The following is a 15,143-nucleotide window of genomic DNA, read 5'->3' as shown; positions in this document are numbered from 1 at the left end:
GATGCTCTCGCAATACTTGACTGTGGATTTGCTTTTGACCTTGCGTAGTTCCACGTTGTATTTGGTGAAAGATGTCCTGTAGGCCTCCCAGTTGGTTGTGATCTTGGCCCTGTTGAATAGACGCCTAGCTTCCCAACGGAGGTTGCTGAGAATTTTATTCCACCTGAGCGCGACTGTTCAACAGTGGTCCAGAATCGCAAAAAAGCGGACATTGCACTATGGGGGATTTCCATACAAGTAGGCGGACAAAAATATTTTCGAATTTTTTGTAGGATTTTTTATGTTTTCCTAGTCGGTGTGATTAAAATATGTTCTTAGAGTACATTTGCAAACATTCCACGAACATATTTTGAAAAGGCTTTACCTTATTGTCTTTGTCATATGCGAAAAACTAATAGAGTAGGGCGGGGCATAAGTGCGATGTTTGAAGTTGTCATCAATTTTCGTGAGATATAAAGAAGGACAACAACAAAATATATTTTATAGTGATGCAGTAACCCAATGTCTTGATATTCAACTATAATTCACCTGGAATAGTAGTGTTATGCGAAATAAATTCTTCATGCTTCTGATCAAGCGCCGATTCGCACTTTTACCCCACTAGCGGGGCAAAAGTTCGAATACTGCGGGGCAAAAGTGCGAAGCTCGGATCCATGAAATTAGCACAGCAGTATCTAACAAAACCATATTATTTTCAACCTGCGGTATGTTTCGGTACGGGATATTCTCAATTTGCACCTTTCCTCTTTTGCGCTGGTGTATTGCAGCCTCCGTCAGATCGAAACTTTTCCAAACGTTTGTTTTTTGTTTCATCAGCGGAAAAACATTGTTTTCCTTCGGCCAACATCTGTAGAGCACACAGTTTTCTGTAGATCTTCCATTTCTTGTATCTGTAAAACAGTGCCTAAAGCTGTATATAATTAGCTATACATTTTTGTCTCGTCCATGAATCGCACTTTTGCCCCGTTCGCGAATCGCACTCTAACCCCGCTGGCGCTTGACGGGGTTTGATTAAATTATGGAAAAGCGAAATATATTTTGTAAATCGTTTTCACCGTAAAAACAGATATGTGAGTGATGTAAAACGCTGCTACAAATTTTCAACAAGTAATATCCTCCTGTTGATACCGTATTCGCCGTATAACGAAAAATTACATCAAAACCACTCTAAAATAACATTTTCACATAACTCAGCAACAATACTTCCTAAGCAACCAATGTTTCCGTTAGATTCAAGCTATCAAAGTAGTCACCCATCCATGCCAACGTAGTCAATTTACTCGGAATCTGCACTGATAAATAATTGAATCGTACTTTTACCTCCATTGCACTTTTACCCCTCCTTACTCTATATGACTTTGTAAAATCGCCGTTTTAGGATAAATTCTTAACCGATTGTCGATTTGTTTTTTGCATTAGGTTTGTAAATCCTGTCGTCAAATGTACAAATGTTTTTTTATATTGGACAAGATCATAAAACGGTCATAAAACGTTATAACTTTTTTATTCCTTAAAATCTCAAAACCGGCCTTTCGGTTCAATTTTTTTCCCAGTGGCCAAGCTCAAAATTTAGTTTTAAGTTGAAACTCATCAAAAAATCATATCGTCCCATATAAGCTTTGTAAGGTTTACCAAAAGTGGTCTATAAGTTCAGCAGATCTAGAAGATAGATCTTGAAATAGGCCATAGGTCTAAAAATTCACCCCACTCAATATGGATTGCAATTTTAAATTTTCGAAAACGTTTCTTCGATGAACTTAGTATGTTTTGTTCAAAGTGCCAAGAACGTCGTTAAGAAGAAATCTCGATGGTGACTCCCTATGAATTACTACATATTGAAATCTGCTTAACCCAGTTGCAGTGTATGTGCGCGAGTGTGTGTGTGTGTATGTGTGTGTATGTGTGTGTGTATGTGTGTGTGTATGTGTGTGTGTATGTGTGTGTGTGTGTGTATGTGTGTGTGTATGTGTGTGTGTGTGTGTATTATTCGCTGGAAATCTCCCATAGTGACTAGAAATTTTCAAAACATACATTATATTTCGCACAGTGGCGCATGGTGGCACGTAATTCTTTCATAATTTGGTAGTACATATATACCTGAGATTGAACCCAGAATGTGGAATTAATATGGAGATATCTGGAGAGACAAAGTTCTCGACTAACAAAGCAGAAAATTCTACTATTTTTCCATTTGTTTTTTCTTTTCATTCTCTTAATTATTATTATTCTTCCTCTAGCTCTCTAAGCCATTTGTTTTTTGGAAAGCTCATTTCATTACCTTTCTAATATATCATTACATAAGATTTAATTTTGAAAATAGTGGTTAAAAATTGATTTGAAACTAAGCGTGTTTTAATGACAAAAAGCGTATGTTTCATACCGTTTTTCAACTTTGACAGCCTCTATCTTAGAAACAACATTGAATTACGTCTTGCTATTTTAAATTTTTCTTAATTGAAGTGTGTACCATAAATAGAAAAATTCATTAAGCGGATTAGTGAAAGTCAGTTTTCTGATTTTTGTCCGCCTGATATCTCATAGTGCATTGGCAATTGGGTAAAAATTGCGTAATTTTTCAAGGCTGGTGTCTTTGGAGACGCTTATTAACGAAATATAGCGCATCTTTCTGCTCTATCAGAGTGATCGTGAATTCACCAATTAGGGTGATACAAACTTTTGTTTCTTTAAATAATTTCAAAAAAATCTTTCTCCTCCAAAAAGTTGTGGAACACACTAAAATAAGCAACTTTACTAAATATGGTATCTATATACCTCTTGCGAAATATAATGATGTGTTCAAAAAGAGCACTTAAAAATCAATTATGCTCGATAACTTTGCACGCGATTTTTTAATCGCTGTCGAATGTTCTACAAAGTTATTCAGTATGCTATAATACACATTTTCTGTGAAGAATATTTTTCACTAAGACGCATATTTATTAAGTTTCAAAAATATTTTTTTTCAAATTCAACTCTGATCAACAACAATGTTATTAGAACATGTATTTGATAGGTCACCTGTTCATTGACTAATGGTTTCAAGCGTTTTAGTGGATTATGAAAAGTTCGAAAACAGACACTGATGAAACCTGCGATGAAGTCGTAGGCGCAATGCGCGTATCTGTCATGAATGAAATTAATAGTGGAATGTAATTGTGAAAAAGTTTTCTTTCATTAACACTTGGTCATTTTTATGACCAGTTATATTAAAAGCAATTTCTGCCAATTTACTGAACAGTTACTGGATTTGTTCATCATTTGGCAAAGTGGCATAAGCTGCTAGTACACGATTGAAATCAGTTCGCCAGCAGCGAAATAAGAAAAAGAGCCGGAAAATAAATAATTACAAGCACGAGAGCGTAAAGATTACCTCAGTTTGTGAATTTTCCTCATTTGTCGTTCGTTCCCTGGTGTACGACTAGCACACACCGCACCGCGGCGGCGGTGGTGCAGCGATGTTATAATCGACGACGTCAATAACGACGCCGGGGATTGCCACAGTGCCTGCAGCAGTGCCTTCTGAACGGTGGCCAACACGAGCGAGGCAACCACGAGCAAGTTGTCTGCCATATACAGCTTTATTACTTTGGGCTTGCCTATCTGGTTGAAGAGCTTTTTTTTCGCCAACGGCAAGCATGGCTAGAAGGAAAATATAAAAATTTATAAATTAAAATTATTTTTCAAGTTATGCACTTCACATACCTTCCTAATCCGCTTTAAATTATGAAGGGAAATAGTGTTTGCCTGGGAAAATTGCATTCGACCAGCAATGTGGACTACAATTAAGAGATAAAACTGAAATTAAAATATTTACGGGCGACGATGAAAAGTTCCAATGAACCTATTCAGAGTACGTAGTCGCAAGGAAATATCTGGGGAAAGTGTGAAATCTTTGAAGCTGAAGTTATTAAATTTGAAAGAGAATCTGATGAACTTGAAGAATTTCTTTGTAGGATAATTGCTCGCATGAATCGTTCTAGCTGCGTTACCTTCTTAGGTGCATTTCCGATCTAATTTTGCTCGTACATTTAAAATCGCCCCTGTATCAGGGAAATGCGGTACTCCACTGGACCTACCCGCCGAATTGGCCAATGTACCGCATGGAAGTAACGTACACAACACCGGCCCAGCTGATGCCTCTCACCGATCAACCCGTTGGCGGGGAAATCACGCACGTTGCACGGTAACCAATCTGGATCTGGCTTTGTCGGTCGGTATGTGTGTGTGGGTGTGTGTGTGGATGTGTGCGCAACACCGATCTTACGCTTCAGTCGCGCACGTGAGAAAACAAGGCGGAAGACTTCAAGAGCCATCGAGAGCCCCAGTGAGCCGACCGGGCGGGCAGGCTTAGCAGCAACCTCACCGAAAGACAGAAATAAAAAACAAAGGAAAAACGTGCTCTTGCTGTTCGCGCTACTCGACGGGCTCCTGTAGCATAATCGGGGCTGCAGCTGGTGGACTCTTATGAGTTCGCGTTTTGCGCGCACATGCATATTATGGAGGCGGCAGTCGTGATGCTATTGATGATGGTGATGATGATGATGACGATGACGGCGATGTTGATCGTCGCAATGACGATTGCACACGCTAGTGCGGTGTTGCGAAAGGAGGAGGCAAAACAGAGAGTGAGAGCATAAGTCATATCACCACCAGCTGACGACGACAACGACGACGACGCGGCGGCCGAGACAGGGAAAAAAAGTTTTGAAGGCGAAACTTGCGGAACTGAGAAGGAGCCGTTGAACGACGTCGCTGGTTGAGGCTCCCGGAGACCGCGATCGACGCCGTCAGTCAGTTGCGATCCGCGAAGCAATAAACAACAACAAAACGGCATTTTCGGCGGCTGTAGGTGGAACGGTTTTTCGGATCTTAACCACCTGAGTGAGCATTGCTAGTTTACAACCCGTTGGGTACTTTCGATTTCCTCGCGTAAAATTTTTAAGCAATTTCTGCTTGATCTGAACTATGGTTTAGGCAAAGTACAGTTCGACAAAGACATGGTGTCCACAGAAACGAACCCGAAATTGTGCCAGTGATTCAGAGAGCCACAACGGTTTGAACTATGTATCCGTATTTTCGGTGCCCAAGTTTCATCAATCCGAGCGGTAGTGGATATTAACAGAGATTACCCGTTAATTGCTTTACCCAATTTCGCTGACACGCCGGAAAAAGTGTTTCATTCTGGGCCACAGCTTCCGTTCGCCTTAATGCCCTTTAATCCGCGCGTCAGCCCTTCGCCGGTGTGAGGGATCATTTTCGAACGAATTCCAGTGCTACCAGTGAAAGTAATGTAAATTGAACAACAACAATAACAACAACAACAACAAGTGCCTGTGCGAGACTTCTTGTCCTGGGAAAGGGAGTCAATTGGATTGGAAAGGCATGTGGCCTGCGGGGAAGCCGAGAAAATAGCACTCCCATTTTGCGATAATTTGGATTAATGCGAGACGAGTACCCGAACCGAGCGGCGGTTGATTAGCGAAGGTAAGTTGCTGCCCTGATGAAGGTCAACTTGCAACACCGCGACTGGCGGCAGTGGTCGTTTTGGTCTTGCAACATTGTGTAGGAGGTATCTCCGGCTTTCAAGGTCTAGTCTAGTGCCGGATAAAGTGAATATGGAATGTTGAACATTTAATTTGATTGGTAGTAGGGTTTAGCTATTATTTTCAATGGTATCACAAATATTGGTCAAAAGTAAAATTTTCAACCTTGAAATGGGTAAAATATTAATGTCGATGTGATCAACGATTGATTTTCATGCAAAAACAATTTTCAGGACGAGCGCCAGGTGAGAAGCACTAATTTTGTTTTTGTTATGTCCAACGCTATGCCCAAGTGTTTTTCCAAGCCAGATTTTTTTTCCAAAATTCAAATAAAGCACGTAAATTAATCATAGAGAATTTTGAGGTCAATCATTTTGTCAAAAATAATGGACAAAAGTAAAATTGGCCAAAATTTTTGAAACAATTTTTTCGCACATAATCTGAATTCTTGTTTTTGAAATACAGTAATGTTCCGATTTGTCAGCTCCCGACTTTGTCTACCTCCGATTTTATCAGCTTTTTATCTCGATTTTGTCAGCCTATAAATTTTGTTTAACTTTTATGCTTTTGAACATGATTTATAAAACTTTGCAGCCTGCTTAAAACTATTCTGGTTCTCTGGGAAGAGTTTTTGAATAAAATGATACCTTCCTGCGAGTAATTCGGGGTCAAAATTAGAGTATTAGAGTAGTATTATAGTAAAAGTTCTACAATTCCCAAACAAGCAAACATAGAGGTATACTATGCACAGCAATATTGTGTATTTTTATTATTTGTACAACTTTGTTAAACAAGAAAAAGTCATACAACAACTACAAAAACAGCTAGAATTGAAAAACTGATTTTAACGATTTTTCATTCATGAGAAATAGGATTTTTCTATCTTTGCTGAAGAGTTAGAAGGCACTGTCTTCAGCAAAATTTCTTGTAATAATATGCTGTAAAACTTTACAGAACACATCAATGTGTTATATTGAAACTGAAGAAAAATAAATTTTTTATTGCACTTTTAGGGGGATTAATCAAAATTTCAATTCCGCTGGACGATAGAACTATTAATTTCAAGAAACTCTTCCAAAGGTTCCATAAACCTAAAACCAAGTTTTCCTGCTCGAAGCTAATGCGCACCCAAAAAGGTTCTGGACCAGTGTGCTGTGCTCGGTTCATTAAGCTTTCGATTGACCAATTGAGGGTTAAAATTTAATTCTTAGTAGAAGTCTTCGATATTGCAGGGTCTTAAATCTTGAGTTTTGAAAAAAATTTCGAAAAAAAAATTTTCTGATGTTGTCCGTTTCTCCATTTTGTCAGCCCAAAATTCAACATGGGGCTGACAAAATCGGAACAATACTGTATAATAACTGTTAAGCGAACGGTCAGGATGTTTTAAAATGATGCCACAATGTCTGGAAATCTGCTCGGGCATTCTGTCAAATTTGTCTTATTTTTCATTCGAAATGAATTTCACACGTGGTTCTGAGGCCCTAAAAGCGTTTATAGACGGCCTCACCCGTTAGAGGGTTAAATCAATCGGGTATTAGGTTAAGCCGGTGAGCGTTTGCTTTCTGGTGTGATGAAATTCTATGTTTCATTAACAAGGTTTTACCTTCAACTTTCAGTATTATTTCTTGCTGCTTTCGCGTGGTTCACGAATTGATTTGTTATTACCAGGGATGGTCACATCCATTTGACAGTACCGTCTCAGTAATGCAGCATTTGAAAAAGTTGTATATGGAACGATTGAAGAACTAGTTATTATCTACAACTTTTCTGAATAAAGTATTGCTGTATCTTTAGTATTTACGGTGCTACAATGCTAGTACCTCTTTAGTGATTAAGACATTTTTATTGCGATCCATTTGAAATGAGAAACAAGAATGTGAGTTACGTGGCATTTCTACTGTTAGGATTCTCGTTCAGGTCGTCCAATCACAAAAATCAAAAACAATTAAAATATCTGGCAAATTTAACTAGCATTCAGCTGCAGCTTGATATGAAGCGTCACTGACTGACCCTAGTAGCATCGCCCAAATTAGCACATATAGAGTAAATGTATTATTTTTCGCCCCCTATAACCCAATTTTCAATGAACTTTGAGAGTTTTGCTAGCTTAATTTGGAGTTTTTTTTAAATTTATGTCACTAGTTATAGTCAATCTGCTTTTTCTCTACCAGAATTTATGATTTTTATCATTAATCGGTTACGTTTCATTATTGGAATCAGGCATTTAAAATCTTCAGAAGTAATTTAATATTCGCCCCCGATATTCAATGTTGATCCCCCGTATGTACTACATTTTCGCCCCCATGCGAAAAGACGCGTCGTTGGCCGGTTTTACATAGAAATATTCAAAATTAATTATGTGCAGGGTTTCAGGTCTTTACTATAAATGAATAAGACTCGCCTTTTCTTTTTTTTCGCGATATTAGTCAATTTTTGAACCGCAATTGATATTAAAAATATTAAATGCAAATATACTATTATCTATTATCTATATATATACTAGCTGACCCGACAAACTTCGTATTGCCACAAATTAAACTGCATTGTACATAAAACGCGAATCTCGGATGACCTTTGTCACAGTCTTGAGTTTTGCAAGTTTCTGGGGAGTTCATGGGTGTTTTAATATACAAATTTTCCTCACAGTAAAGTAGAAAACAACTCCCCCATTGCTTAGCCCGATAAAGTAAATATTCGCCATCATTACAAACCATTTTGCCGAATACCATTTTGCGGAACACCAATTCTCGGCAGACCATAACACGGAATATAGAGTTTCGCAGAATATCATTTCGCGCAAAACCTTACGCGGGATGTACCATTTCACGGAAAATCTTTTCGTAGAAAGTACCATTTCGCAGGGGTGACCCAACTGAAGGAAAGTAATAGAGGTCAGTAGATCTAGGAAAATAAATAAACCTAGATAGAGGCGGGCTGCCCCCTGCAGTAGCCGGCGCTTCCGACAGCAGGTCGCCGGCAACACTCGCGGCCTGTGGCCGTCTAGCGCTGAATTATCTAATGTTACTATTGATAGTTTTTGGTGGTCGTGTAATGGATTAATGTTTTATGAAAGAGTCTAAAATTTCTCGAGTTCGATTAGTTTTCGAGTTTCACAAAAATTGTTGTTTTATTTGTATGAGAGTCCTTATTCCCCTACCACAGAGGTAAGGGGTCTCAAACCATCATTAAATAAATTCCCGCCTCCAAAACCCCACAAGCCAATTTTGGTTCCATTTGCTTGATTAGTTCTCGAGTTATGAAGAAATTTGTATTTCATTTCTATGAAAGCCCCCCCCCCCTCTTAGTGGGGGGAGGGGTCTCTAACCATCATGAAAACCTTCCCTGGCCCCAAATATCCCTACATGCAAATTTTCACGACGATCGGTTCAGCAGCTTTCGATTCTATAAGGAACATAGGGCAGACAGAAATCCATTTTAATAGGCATAGATTTGAATGGGAGCCCCTCGCTCTTAGTGGGGGGAGGGGTCTTTTGCCATTGAGAGAACCTTCCCTGGCCCCCAAAACCCCAAACCCCGACCCAACCCATGTCGCTACATTAATAAGGGGGGTTGTGCAGACTCCTTTTGTCCAGCGCCTCTATGGTTCATAGGTACACGGGTACCAACGAGCCTCATGCCCTGGTGGGTGTTGTGGGTTCAAATCCGATTATAATCTCAGATTATAGCTTAGTTAGACCCATGCACCTTCCAGCATTGGACAAAAGGTAGGAGTCACGACAACCTGTTAAGCGTAGCTACCTATTACCCCCCTTCCTTTCCACTCTTTCCCCTCCATTCCAAAAAAAAAGAATCCTTCATTACTTTCCATTACCGTCCCTTCATCAATTGCAGAACCATCGTTTCAAAAAATATTAAGATGTGCAAGTGTCCGGGTAGACAAAAAGGGGGAGGGACGTCCAAAAGAGGAACAAGCGTTATATTTTTGCATTATAAGCATTTCGGTTGCAATAACTGATGTGCAAGTGGCTGTGAGACAAAGGCGTCCCGAGGAAGATCGGGCACTCAGCTAGTATAATATATTTTCTTAGTGCTACCATTACATTTCCAAGAATTGTTGTTATCACAGCATCAGGTTGCATATTTTCTGGGTCATTTGTTACGGAATGACTGATACGATTTTGCGAAATTATCATTCGCAATAGTTTAATTGCTATTTGCTATTTGATGGGGCTTTCAACCGTTGGTTGGTTCGCCCTAAAATAGTTTAATTATTTTGCATATTTAATTGCATAAAACGCCATAAAACATAAAATCCAACTGATTATATGCAGCAACTGATGTTTTACTATGATTTAAACAGTAGTTGACACGGGGACGAATGACTAAAAGATCGAATTTTTGTGTGCTAGGGGGCAACCCTTTTAAAAATAATAAATAAATCTCTCTAAAATTCATCACGATTGCGCGTTATTGCTTTTCAAAATATTTAGTTTTTTCCAGCATTTCAATATATGCTTCGATTTTCATATCCAAAGAAAATAGTGTTGTTTTCAATGACGGCATTTTCAAGTCCAAAATTTCATCAAATTACGAAGCTATACGCAATTAAGGTAAAATGAAAATAGATTTGATGTTTTGAAAGAAGTGATACATTTTAGACGTAGGACTATGTCTATATTTACTATGCTGGGATTGGGTAGCACTTTATAAAAACGAAAATATAAGTGTAACGTTTGAATGAAAGATTTCAAATGCTAATAATTACTAAACTACTGAACGAAACTGAACAATTGTCGTTGGGTAGATAAAATGAATAGCAATTTTAAGGAGGACGTAAAAGGGGGAGGGGACTCCTATACCAATGAAACATAAATTAAGCATAAGCATAAGCATAGGATACCACCCGTGTGCTGCTACTGCATTATTGACCAGGACCGATGAAAATTGCAAAATGATGGATGGAAAAAGCATACTTGGGACAGCACACTATTCGTCATTGTGCAACCTTATCAAGCCCTTGCATGCTGATCACTACCGACACTGGCAACGTCCGAATGCGGGTCCTTTTGGGATGGGAAGGAATGTTAGTCCAATGCTTGTTGCTACTAAAGACCAGGGAATCATCTGCATCTTCACAAGTATTTCGGGAAAGGAATTTTTGTTAGTAGAAGGGGAACTAGATAAGGATCCATCTAAATGGATGGTGTAATCTGTCAAAAGCTACGCGCAGTTTTGGTGTCTCCTAGTACCGACTAAGTTTTCGATATTCGACTATTTTCACTCGAGATCATTCATACGTAAACTGACCGCCTATCCCGGTAAATGAGTTAATTATTCATGCCGGCACACAATGTGATGTCTTAGAATGTCATCGAGACCTATTGAAATACCTAATTCTTCTTTCATAAAACCAACATATTGGTAATGAAAGTTATTAAGCACTAGCTGACCCGACAAACTTAGCACTGCCACAAATTAAACTGTGTTACACACAAATCGTGAATCTCGGATGACCCCTGTCACAATCTCGAGCCTTGCAAGTTTCGGAGGAGTTCATGGGTGTTTTAATATACAAATTTTCCTCACAGCAAAGTAGAAAACAACTCCCCCATTGCTTAGCCTAATAAAATAAAGCAGATAGCATTTAAATATTCACCATCATTATAAACCATTTCGCGGAATACCATTTTGCGGAACACCAATTCTCGGTTGACCATCACGCGGAATATAGAGTTTCGCAGAATATCATTTCGAGAAAAACCCTACGAGAAAAATCCCTTCGTAGAAAGTACCATTTCGCAGGGGTGACCCAACTGAAGAATAGTAATAGAGGTCAGCAGATCTAGGAAAATAAATAAACCTAGATAGAGGTAATCTCTACGGGGGGCTGCCCACCGCAGTAGTCGACGCTTCCGACGGCAGGTTGCCGGCAACACTCGCGGCCTGTGGCCGTCTTGCCCTGAATCATTTAATGTTACTATTGATAGCCTTGGTGGTCTTGTTACTATACGAATGAAACACAAATTTTCTCAAAACTCGAAAACTAATTAAGCAATTAGAACCAAAATTTTCGCGTATGTCCCATATTTCTGCTATGTTACAAGGGGTAAGCTGTGAAAGTAAACTACCCAAGCAACAATGTGAGTTGTATTGTACTCCTATGGCGGTTTTCATGACCAATTTCGGTCTTAAATGCCACCATAAAAGTGTAATAAAACCCAAATTGTTACTTGGGTAGTACCTTTCCGGAGCAAAAGACAGTGAATCGACGCCGGTAACTTACGTGCCTGTTGCCATTCATATCAAAAGAGAAGGGCATTCGAATGGCACGTCATATTTGCGATGAACGTGCTTTGGCTTTAATATTATTTGTAACCAATGGCCCTTTTAAAGGCCACAAGCGAGTTAAAGTAAGATTATTGAAACATGTCAAGCTACGCATAATCATATTAAATATAATATGATGTGGGCTGGTCATTCATTACTATTTCGACCTTTATGATGCACACAAGTGATTTTTAAAAGAAATCTCTGTTTTAATGGTTGCAGGCGTTGCACTTATGAACCCCCGTCCACGTATTTTCAAAGCCATCATTGCATTCAATGAAGAATTGAATCTGAATATTTCGCTCTTCTCTTTTAAACATTCATTTAAACAATGACACTCACACATTCTTATAAACATACATATACCAGAAATGCAGTTTACATTGGGCTTTGATCTAATGATCTGATATAGCCCTACCTCATCCTTTCGTACCACCCTTAGGGCTGTATACCTTGTAAAAGTTGAGATGTATAGTGAAAGCAACTTTTACCTAGGGGGCGAAGATTGGGAAGGGTGTACCGTACAAGTTAATATTATTTGGAGTATTTGAAACGAGGCACCTTATCGCAGCCGTTTAATATCTGCTCTGGCGTCCCACAGGGCAGTCATCTGGCACCGCTACTCTTTGTGCTGTTCGTCAATGACTTTTGCAACCTGTCACAGCACTGAAATTTACGTTCGCTGATGATCTCAAGTTTTTCCGCGTGATTACTTCAGTTGTTGATTATATCGCTATAAAAGAAAGTTTCGTTGAAGAAAGCAGCTCAACTAGGTCATATAAATATAAAGATCAGAGGGCGGGTATGGACAGGAAGGCAGTATCTGATGCGAATAATGATTTATTTGGATGAACTGGAAAACTTCGGTATAGACCAAAAATATACTGGGTTGTGTCTGGATCGGGAAAGCGTGGGTGCGAACCCCACCTAGCCATTGCACAACTCAATATGTTTATGACCTATATCGAAATTTTACAGTCCAGCCAATTAAATCATTTTTCGCATCAGACACTTCATTCCTTTCCAAAACAAAGCATCGTCTTTAACGGATGACTGAACCCTCCGCAAATAGTTGTCAGATGTTGCCGCTTTGTATTCGACCGCAAGCTTTCCAAGTTTAGCTCTATCAAATTCACTTTTAATAAAGAAATATTGGTGCCTCATTTTATGTAGGTTTTGATGCTGAGGAGTTCACCATGATTGCTTGAAATTGGAGACCAAGAGTCTTTTTTTAGGTACGTGTCGTGGTGCTAACACCTAAGAGCGAATCGTAGAGAGCAAGTAGCATCTGGTCAGTTGAGTCAGTATTATAGCTCGATTGTCCCACTCCATATCCACAAAAATAGAGTTCTGTCACATAGTCATAGTCACATACAGAATAGTCAAGCTTGATCCGTTCATCTTGGTCGTCAGATATGGACGCGTCTATCTCGTCAAGTAGTAAAATGAATGGTGCGTGGTGACAGTCGACGAGGAGTAGTGGAGAGGACGATGCAACTATATTCAGATATTTTGGGAGATTGGTCAATATTAGGTACAAGAGTCTACCATTCAAGTCACAGACCTTGCAGCCAGCTATTAGAGTACAGGACAATTGCAGGGCCAGCGCGACGATCCTATTGACTCTAACAGCGTCTCCCAGTTTAAATTCGAACATACAACGTCTGGCTTATTAGATCAGCTTCGTACCTCGAGGCCAGCTGGGAGGCAGTTGAGGCATTTGAAGGATTATACTCGTTAATATAATCGTCGACGTGCCACCTCAAGTCAGGTAAATTAAAGTTTCCTATTAACAAGATTTTGTCCCATTCTGAAAAACTCGACACTGCCTCTTAATACGGACTGCGCTTTGTTCGATTTCGTCGCAGTTTGGAAAAGTTGTGGATTCAAATTCCAGAGAATTATTAATTGCAATTAGTATTGCACCATGCCGTGAGTGATTGCTGGTCAATTCGTTACGGTCACAACGGAATACAGTGGTGATATCAGGTGAAATATCATGGCTACCAATATCAGCCCGTAGCCATGTATCCATAAAGACAAGTATGTCATACTCACAACTAGATAATATTAAATTGAGTCCGAGATGTCCGCAAAGCTCTGACGTTCTGGTAATACACAAAATGCACGCGATTGGGTACAAGCGTCTCTACGAAAGGCACACCAGGATGCGTCGTGTCCTTGCTTGCAGTGCAGTTATATTGCAGCTGGACACTGGACAGGTATCAGTAAAAGTAGTGTCGGGCCAAGAAGCCGAAAGCGCTAGGACGTAAGGCAACATCGGGCATGGATAGTTCGGAATAGTGAATATACTTGGTTGACGTAGCAAGCTAGAAGACCCCGTCACCGCTTCCACATAGGTCCGCGATGACTGATGAATGCTGGCTTTATGAGCTGTATTAATGGAGTTAATGAACGCAAAGTTGGACTCAGTACATTTGTGCCATAAAATAATTTCGAACGTCCTCGAGCAGACGGAAGAAAAAGATATGCTTGTGTCGGACGACGTTTAAACGACAATCACTACCAGGCAATGCTTGATATTCGTACAGAATACAGTTGCATAACGGTCTCAAAACATACTCATTCAAGGCTACTTGTAAACAGCATTTCGAGCATTGATATTGTCATCAAAATGGGGCCAATGCGCGCGTAGAAACAATAACTATAGATAATAGACGAATGAAAATTTCCGTAGATTTTTCGACCGCTAACAAAACGGTAAATAAAAAAAGGTTTACAAGAACTTTGAGACAAAATGTTGTTGTTTTCAGGCTCACTTACGTTATCGAAAAGTATACTAAATCAACACTAATGGCGCACAATCGCTGTTTACCGAAAGACGCATCAGATGCAAAGCTAAAAGCGACCAATCGAAAGCCCAACTGCGTGCCGCCACCCCCAATTCGACAGAATCCAATTTCCTCCGCCCGCGACTAATTCTCAGTCCAGCTGTAAGCTGTAAAGAAATTTCACTTTTCCGCCGTCTGGGGACCGTTTAAATTATCCACCTGCAAGCGAAGGCAGCGCGGCGTCTCGGCCATGCCATGATCGAATAGAGCGGAAACGCCAAATCACTCAATTCCAGCCGTCGTCGTCGTCGTCGTCGTCGTTGTCGCCGCATACCGAACAACTACAACTTGCCCGACAACCCCTGACTTCCTTTCTTCGTGTTCCTTTTCCGCACTTTCCCAAACAATCGATTGGATCGGCGCACGCTGCGCGGTTTGTTGATTCGAACAGATTAGTTTACTCTTGGCGTCCACACCTAGTCCCTTTCGTGTCTCCCCAGCTCAGCTTAATCAGTCAGAT

The sequence above is a fragment of the Sabethes cyaneus genome, chromosome 1, assembly GCF_943734655.1.
Source record: "Sabethes cyaneus chromosome 1, idSabCyanKW18_F2, whole genome shotgun sequence".
Classification (NCBI taxonomy): domain Eukaryota; kingdom Metazoa; phylum Arthropoda; class Insecta; order Diptera; family Culicidae; genus Sabethes; species Sabethes cyaneus.
Note: the sequence above shows the minus strand (reverse complement) of the source record.